Here is a 9,415-nt window from a genome sequence, read left to right as displayed (position 1 = left end):
ATTCTGAGAATCAATAATATAAATATATTCCAAGTTGCTTTTGGAGGGAAATATGCTGAAAAAGTATTAGGTAATTTTGAGTAAAAAACAACAACAAAAAACAAATACCGTTTGACTCTTAGCTCCTGGCTACAACTTAAAGTTGTGTGTAACTGTCTGAACGATGAAAATCAAAATGAATTGTATAAACTTAAGAATCTTGGTCGCAGCTTTCGAGCTTATTTACGATTTTTATTATTCAACCTTTGCTTAGGTTTGCGAGGATTTGAAATTAAAAGCTAAGCTCGTTTTTTGTTTGCAATCCCTGCTTAATATTGGTGAATAAACATACAATAGTAATTTTATGAATATTGAAAAATAAATTATTTAAACAAAGTGCTCCAATACCGCCCCGATAGCCCAGTTATAAGTCGGAAGGCTTCTAATACTAAAATATGGGTTTTGATATCTGGGATTGGCAGAGCACAAAGAGCCCATTGTATAACTTTGCGCTTAAAAAAGAAATAAACAAACAAAACAATTTAGATTATCTTCCTATTGATTGTTTTTGAGAGCCTTAAACACTAAGAAAATTACAATTAAATCACTTGCTTTGTTTGTATATATTCAAAACACTATTTCTATTTTTATAATGGTTTTTGGATCGTAGCATCTTCACAAGCCTGCCATAATTTGATGGTTAGGACGCTCAACTAACAATATAATAGTCACCGGCTTGAACCCTGTCACTAAACATCCTCGTTTCAATCCAGTGTGTTAGTTAGTTTAGCTTAAACAGCCAGTGTCTATCAAAAAGTTCATTTCTTCCCGCCTTGCTAGCAAAAAATGATCAAGTTTTAACCTGGAGGTGTGTGTGTTTTCTTTTAGCAATGCCACATCGGGCTATCTGCTGAGCCCACCGAGGGGAACCGAACCCTTGATTTTAGCGTTATAAATCAGTAGACCTACCGCTGTACCAGCGGGGGGACACGTGGAGAGGAAGCAATTTTATAACATCCTCGTGCTTTCAGAAGCCCCTCCAAATGTCACAGCGGTGTGTCTGCGAATTCAAACCACTAGAAACTGGGTTTCGAAATCCGTGGTGGGCAGAACACAGACAGCCCATTGTGTAGCTTTGCGCTTTATTATAAACAAACAAACCTTTCAGAAGTAGGGCCTTATAGGAATTCCTATTTTTTAATTGGTACAAAGTAGCCCGAGAGTTGGCAGTAGGTGGTGTTCACTGGCTACCACCCCTCTTCTCTGTTATTTCAGAATTAGAAACGGCTAGCCTAGATAGCCCTCGAGTAGTTTGCACAAAACCTAACAAAACCAACCAACAAAACGTTCGGCAGTTTTAATTGAGACATTCAACAGCTCGTGTTATAGTGTAAGATGTACAGTAAAAAAGGCGATCAAAGTTTCCACTCTTTAATATTAACGCGTAGCCCCGAGATGTATGTAGTAACTGCAAAAACATGTTCTATACTTTAAGACTGTGGGTGCATTATACGAAAGATAGTTAAATCCAATCGTTCGGTGAGAAAAGAGTAGACAAAAAGTGGACGTTCATTACTAGCCATTTCCTTCCATTCTATGTTTTCAAAATTATGGAGAGGCTGAAAACAGCTAGTCCTATCTGCAGTTTTGTGTGAAATTTTGAAATAATCATACTGACTATTTCGAATATGCTGGGTATATGGATTAAAAATATAGAAAGTATGTTTATTAAAATCACTTTTAGCTGCCCATGTCATTCTATGGAAAACAACAGTACTGTTTAACTCGATAACATTCGGAAAATAATAAACTAATGCATAGAGTTAAACATCGTAAGGCTAATTTTAAATTTATCCTAATTTAAGATCAGGTTTTGTGGTATGTTTTTTTCTATACGACAGTCTACATTATATAGATAACAGTAGAATATATACATATATATCCATAAAAGATTATTCCGTATCTTGATGCACTTCATAGAGTCATTTGCAAATCTACTTCTCTTTTATCTTTACACAGGAACCAAAGGAAACATTTCATTCGTGAAGAAAAAATGACCACATTTTATTGAAACGCTCGATTATCTCGTTTCTTGGTTTGTGATACATCTAAATTTTGCTAAATAATAGCAGTCTCTTCTAGAAATTAGGTTAACAATGACGAGATTAATTGAAACCTCTTCTACTTTTGAATACTTTTCACACTGGTTTCAGTGTTTCTAGATCATATGCTAAACTTGTTCTGCTTAATATCTTATGGTAGACCTGGTCCTCTACTTTTCCTCTAAAAATAAAAGTTGGCAAAAATACGTGATTTTTCGTTTTGTAATGTACAAATTTACATAGTGGACTATCTGCGCTAAGACCACTGCCGGTATTGAATCCTGATTTTTAGCGTTATAAACCCTCATATTTTAACACCGAAATACCAGCAGTAATATATAGTATAACATTTTTCTTTCTTTTCTATTGTAAGATATGAAGTTATTTCCGCGCATAAAGTCTCCCCGGTGGATGTTTTACCTTAGATATTTAACCTGGGAAGTTTACCATTGCAGGCCATTTTCCTTTCCTATTGCTTAAAGGAACAGCTCTTCTACTCGCAAAAACACGGAGTATCAGCTTGATACAAAGAGCGATTATCCTAAGATGACAAACAAGTTAAAGCACTTACGTCTCTCTTTCCGTGAAATAACAGGACAATAGGTAATTTACTATTAATTTTAAAGTAAAATTATTGTACTTAAGTGAAGCAAACATGCTTACATGAGTGTCAGCAACGCCAATCAGTTGCCATGGTGACTGTTTTTGTCTAAAAATGTAGGTGAGTACAGTTAACTTAAACTTGTCACGTAGCCATTTATAACTGTGTTAACTCTATGTGTATTAATTAACCTAATGCGCTAGGATATGTGGATGATATATTGCAAAACTGTGTAATATTATATCAAGTGTGTGTGAATGATTTACCACTATAGCTTACAGCTGTATATTGTTATATTAAGTATGTGTGAATAAATTACTATGTCACTACTTAATGTCGTGTCAAGATGTGTGGGTAAAATTTATCGCGAATCTGTGAAATAGACCTACTACGTATGAATGTATTATGGTATGCGATTTGTTATTTATGTTTGAATAAGTTACCACGTAGTTATGTCATTACGTGTCAAAATCTGTGTACGAGTTAGCACAAAGTTGCTTTGTATATCAACTATGTGTAAATGAATTACCACATAGCTATGTAGACTGTCAAGATGTTTGAACGAGTCACCACGTGTCAAAATGTGGAATGAGTTACCACGTCGGTACGTACCATGTCAAGATGTGGTATGAGCCACTTTGTAGCTACGTACCGCATTAAGATGTGGAATGAGCCTCCATATAGCTACTTACTGTGTCAAGATGTGTGAATGAGTTACCACGCAGCTACGTACTGTGCTATGTTAACATGTGGAATGCATCATCATGTAGTTATGTACTGTTTCCAGATGTGTGAATGAGGTACAACATAACTACTTACTGTGTCAAGTGAAATGAGATACCACATAACTAGGTACTCTATCAGATTTGCGAATGAGTTTCCACATAGTTGCATACCGTAGCACCACTTGTTAAGAATTTTAAAAGGCTAAACATGAAATCCCAAAATTCATTACCAGTTCAATTCGCCTCCACGTAGTTTCTCAACGCACCGCGCGCGAGCACGGGCCCACTTTGCCCGGGTTAGTGTTCTTGACTCAAGGATACACCAAGTATTTTAAAAGACAAAGAGGCCCGGCATGGCCAGATGAATAAGGCACTTGACTCGTAATCTGAGAGTCGCGGGTTCAAATCTCCGTCACACCAAACATGCTCGCCCTTTCAGCCGTGGGGGTACTATTATGTGACGGTCAATCCCACTATTCGTTGGTAAAAGAGTAGCTCAAGATTTGGCGGTGGGTGGTGATGACTAGCTACCTTCCCTTTAGTCTTGCACTGCTAAATTAGAGACGGCTAGCTCAGATAGCCCTCGTGTAGCTTTGCGCGAAATTCAAAAACAAACCAAACCAAAGAAAACCTGGCAGTGATTAAATCAATCATACACTATAGATATTAGTTTGATTGTATCTGTATAATATCATATAATCCAGATATTATTTTACCTGTATCTGTATAATATCATATAATCCAGATATTAGTTTAACTGTATCTGTATAATATCATATAATCCAGATATTATTTTACCTGTATCTGTATAATATCATATAATCCAGATATTAGTTTAACTGTATCTGTATAATATCATATAATCCAAATATTATTTTACCTGTATCTGTATAATATCATATAATCTAGATATTAGAGCGACTGTATCTGTATAAATGTTTTATAGTATTTAAGCTTAATTTGTACTGCTTTTTCTTTATAATGTTTTAGTTCAAAACATTTCCAGTATCTGATGATAATTTAAGGTGTAGACTAAATGTACTGTTTTTATTTTATTTTTTTACATCTGAACACTGCATAAGAGTCACTGTCAGAGGATGTTTGACTTCTTCTCAGGAGATATTTGCAGACTTGGTCTAAGGAAATGTGTTGTATTTTTATTAAATTATCCAATGGGGATGGGTAGAAATGATGTTTCCAATACATTTAGTTTATGTCATTGCCTATGAATAGGATATTGTATATGTTAGCGACTCTTCTCCTTTTCAAGGCATCTGATATTCATTTTATAAGAACTTGACGTTAAATTGACTTTAGACGTAGGTGGTTTATTTCTTGCATTGAGGTTTGCCATGTTGATTTGTGTGTTAGAAGTAAAAATTAAAACATTGCAAATAGAAGTATGCCTTACACATACATAATTATGGGGGGACGGACCACTAAGTGGGGTAGATGGTTGGTCATTATGGAAGACTGAGGACACAAAGACTTGAATTATCTTCCATAAACCTTTATAACAATTATTCATATACCTTAAATATATCTTCCTCCCCCCAAAAAAAGTTACTTCGACTGTGTCTAAATTATACTGGATTCGCAAGGTAAGAAGTACATGTAAAAATTCCAGCAAAATAAAAATTTCCAAATCAATAAGATAAATCAGTAATAAAGTAACATCATCCAGTATACTCATTGACTGAACTTCTGATGATTACCAAACATATTTTTATCACAAAAAATACTTAACGGGGAATAATAAAATATGTATGCATGTTACAATTGAATAATAACAGTGAATGTTTGTAAGTATGGAAATTCACCCACATAAATTTCCCTTCCCTCTTAAATCACTTAATATAGGCTAGATTTCAGATAAAATCATATACCTCTTATCTATAAAAAACTAATGTATAGTTTATTAAGTTATTTTAATTGTTTAAACACGCACTGCATTAAGTCCATTTACAACTGCTGGAAAAATAATACCCAGGAGCTTTATTTCACCTTTTTTTTTCTGCCTGGCATATGGTGGTTAGGACGTTCGACTCAAAATATGCGGGTTCGAATCCACATTCCACAAAACATGTTCGCCCTTTCATCCATGGTAGCGTTATAATATTACGGTCAATTCCACTATTCGTTGACAAAAGAATAGCCCAAGAATTGGTGGTGTACAGTGATGACTAGCTGCCTTTCCTCTCTCTGGTCGATCACTGCAAAATTTGGAACGGCTAGCGCAGATAGTCATTCAAGTAGTTTTGCGCGAATTTTATAAAAAACCAAGCCCATCTCACATATTGTGTCTCTGACTCCAGGTTGCTTTCGTACTTTCAAGTTGGACGCATGCGCTTGGTTGGTGCACTGTGAATTCTCGAAATTGGAGAATATAGGCATAATATTTTAACACAGTACCTTAATTCAGTTTATCTTCTGTCAAGTTAATTTTACTTGTCATAAAACGTTAATATTAGGCCTATTATACAGTTCAACACTACATTCTTTATCTGGTCCGTTAGGGGCTTTCAAGAATTAGAAGAGTGTATCATTACAGTATTCCAATCACACCATGTTCTCTCTATCTAATGTGACAGCGCTTTTCTTTTAATCCAAAGCTAATCTGGCTTGCTTGGACACAATGAACACAATGGTGATCGCAACACTATTTATTTAAACCACTTGTTACATTTCTTATGGAAAAAGCATAACAAAGTACCAAGTTGTTCAAGTCAGTAATAGCAAGTTTAGAATTCAAAAGGGTGTATAAAGAGGCGCGATCGCACACTGGAGAGGTTGCTAGTAAAGAGTTTGGTTTGTTTTCAATTTCGCGCAAGGCTATATTAGGGCTATCTGCGCTAGCCGTCCTTAATTTATTAGTGTAAGACTAGAGGGAAGGCAGCTAGTCATCACTACCCACCGCCAACTCTTGGGCTACTCTTTTATCAACGAATAGTGTGATTGACCGTCACTTTATAACGCCTACACGGCTGAAATGGCGAGCATGTTTGGTGTGACGGGAATTAGAACCCGCGGTCCTCAGATTACGAGTCGAATGCCTTAACCACCTGACCATGTTGGGCCTGCTAGTAAAGAGAGACAGCGTGAGGAATTGCAATCTTCGTATATAGCAGTGGTTATCAACCTTTTCTGATTTGCGGCACACCTGGAAAGCCCTAACGTTTTTTTAGGTACACGTTATAGGCAAGCGTTAAAAGCCTTAGAACGAAAATTACGGCCAAAACAAGCGATAATAATGTAATTGTGCATCACGTTTAGATACACGTAACACAGACGAGTTAACTTAAAAAGCCTTAGAACGAAAATCATGGCCAAAGCAAGCGATATTAATGTCATCTGCACATTGAAAAATACTATCGCTTGCTTTGGTCGTGAGTGTCGTTCTAAGGCTTTTTAACGACTTTGTGGTACAGCAGAAAAATCAAAACTTTTTAATTTTACATATGTTTTCAATGTGACACTTGTGCCTGCTTCCGAGAGCAAATCAAATTGAAGCGAGGCTCTAACGTAGACAAACAAGCTCGCATTTCATCATCGACTGTAAGATGCCTCTCTCTCTTTCTGGCTTTAATTTCAGTCAGTGCTGAAAATCCAATTTCGCAAAACCACGAAGATGCAAATGAAAGCAGAACTTCAACTACTTTTGAACTGATTGCAGGATATGAATTTTTAATGGAGATCCAAAACTCATCCAAGCTCTTTTCTGGAAACAATGACTGATAAAATTTGTCGTTTCGTAAATCAATGAGCTGTTGTTCTTCCTCCTCAGTTGTAAGATTTGTTATCTCGTTGATTCCGAATGGACAGGTCACCCAGTTATATTCGTCGACAGCAAGTGACGGGAAGTAATGTTTTAGTGCGGACTGTAGGTCGCTTAATGTGTTCAAAATTTGAGGGACAATTTTCTTCTTTGACGGACATTCGTTAACAGAAGGAAAACAATCAATGACTCCTTTCGAGATCTTATTCTTCTACAGCATCACCTTTTCATCGAAGGCCTTCAGTTTGGACGTTGCAGTAATAATGTTTTCAGATGGTCTTTGATGAGAAATTAAACCTTCAGCCACCAGATCTCATCATGAAAAGAAAATTCAAAACCTGCTTCCTCAACTTCCAAGAAAGAAATTACTTCAGTTTTTAGTTAGACAAGACGCTTTAACACCTTTCCTTTCGAAAGCCATCGAACTTCAGTGTGATACAGTAGCTTTTTGTAGTCTGAATCCATCGCCTCACAGAGAAGAGAGAAAAGTCGAGATTGAAGTGGCCGAGACTTGATGAAATTCTCGATTCATAACAGACTGCAAATCGTTTGGCAAAGATTTGGAGGCGAACTCCTCTCTATGAATCATGCAGTGAACAATCCTAATGTTTGGATTTTATTGGCGCACCAGAGTGACGAATCCTTCTTTTTTCCTTGCATTGAAAAACAGCCATCGGTGCAAACGTTGACACAGTTATTCCAATGTAATTTGAAGAGCAAAATGTTTTCATCCACCAACTCGAAAATGTCTTAGCCTTTCGCTGTACTTTTTAAATCTTTGCAAGATAAGTATTCGTTTACGATTTTTTCATCTTTTATGAATCAAACAAAAAAAAGCCAGAACTTGAGCTTTTCCACTAAGTCAGTAGATTCATCAGCTTGAAGAGACCATAGCAGAGACAATTCATCTTCAGGCGCTTAGCAAACTTGATCCTTCAAATCCGACGACAAGTCTACAATTCTGCGCGAAATTGTGTCATTAGACAGTGTAACCTGTTTAATCTTTTTGGCGGTATCCGTTCTAAGCATAGTTTCAATGATGATTGCTAACGCTGGCGCGATGACCGATTCGGCCTCCGTATGCGCTTTCTTGAGTTTTGCCAACAATTGAGCAACCTTATAACTTGCAATCAATCCTTTTTCGGGCAGCTTCATGTAGTTCACAAGCTTCCTTGATTGTTCATGTTGTTGAGCCGCGAGATTCTTGAAGTATTCTTTTGGTTTATTCTTCGCAGCTGAATGTTTTGTTTCTAAGTGTCTCTTCAGTTTTCTAGGAACAAGCGCCTCGTTCGATAAAGCTGCATTGCAGAGTAGGCAGAATGGTAATTGAAAATGTTCAGATTCCAAAGCGATAAAACCGTATTCGTTGTATTCGTTTTTGTACTTTCGTTTGATTCTTTGCTTTTGATTCAACACATTCTCCTTTGCAGCATCAGACTTAATTAAATATTTTACATGAATAAATGATAAAGCTAATTCATAAACGATAAGCACGAAGTTCTGCAGTTGATATAAAATTCCTACCTACAGCGTAGTAGCTGTAGTTTACCGCAGAATGAGAACGTGTTCCAGAAAGCAGTTTTATTGTTTGATGCATCATTTATGACGTACGAAACGCTTGTTGCGCCACAAGTAAACTAACAGTCAAACCGTTGCAGTCGAGAATGAAATTTAAGTATGAACTTCTCAGTGCTCGAGTTCAATGAAAACCATCAAATGTTTTGGAAGGTTTCAGAGTGTCTCTATAGTAGCTTTTATTAACTGATGTGTTCGACTTGCTTGTAAAATCCCAAGAAAGTTGAATGTGTTTCAAAAACACCGCGGCACACCTGCAAATATCTCGCGGCACACAGGTTGAGAATCATTGGTATATAGTCACATTTTTATCTCATATTAAGACAAAAAAAGGTTTTCTGTCTCAGGTTGATACAACCACTCTAAAATACTGTCTGGTACAATCCACAAAGTCAATATTTATTCATTTTAAATCCAACGCGGACATTGTAAACATTCATATGTTCAACATACCTCACTTGATTTTATTATCAATTAGAAGCAGATCTCGAAAACCTCTTGTTGTACAAGTCCGCTTTTTTTTTAAATGATAAACTATTTTCTTCATTATCAAACGTGGTATCACTGATCAACAGGTTCTTTAGAGTTAAATGCGTGTATTCATTCATACAAATGCGAATTGTAACGTTCTTCAGTGTTTATACATAGACCAGTTCAA

This window comes from Tachypleus tridentatus, chromosome 10, assembly GCF_004210375.1.
Source record: "Tachypleus tridentatus isolate NWPU-2018 chromosome 10, ASM421037v1, whole genome shotgun sequence".
Taxonomy (NCBI): Eukaryota; Metazoa; Arthropoda; class Merostomata; order Xiphosura; family Limulidae; genus Tachypleus; species Tachypleus tridentatus.
The sequence above is the reverse complement of the archived record's forward strand: the minus strand, read 5'-3'. Positions refer to the sequence as shown.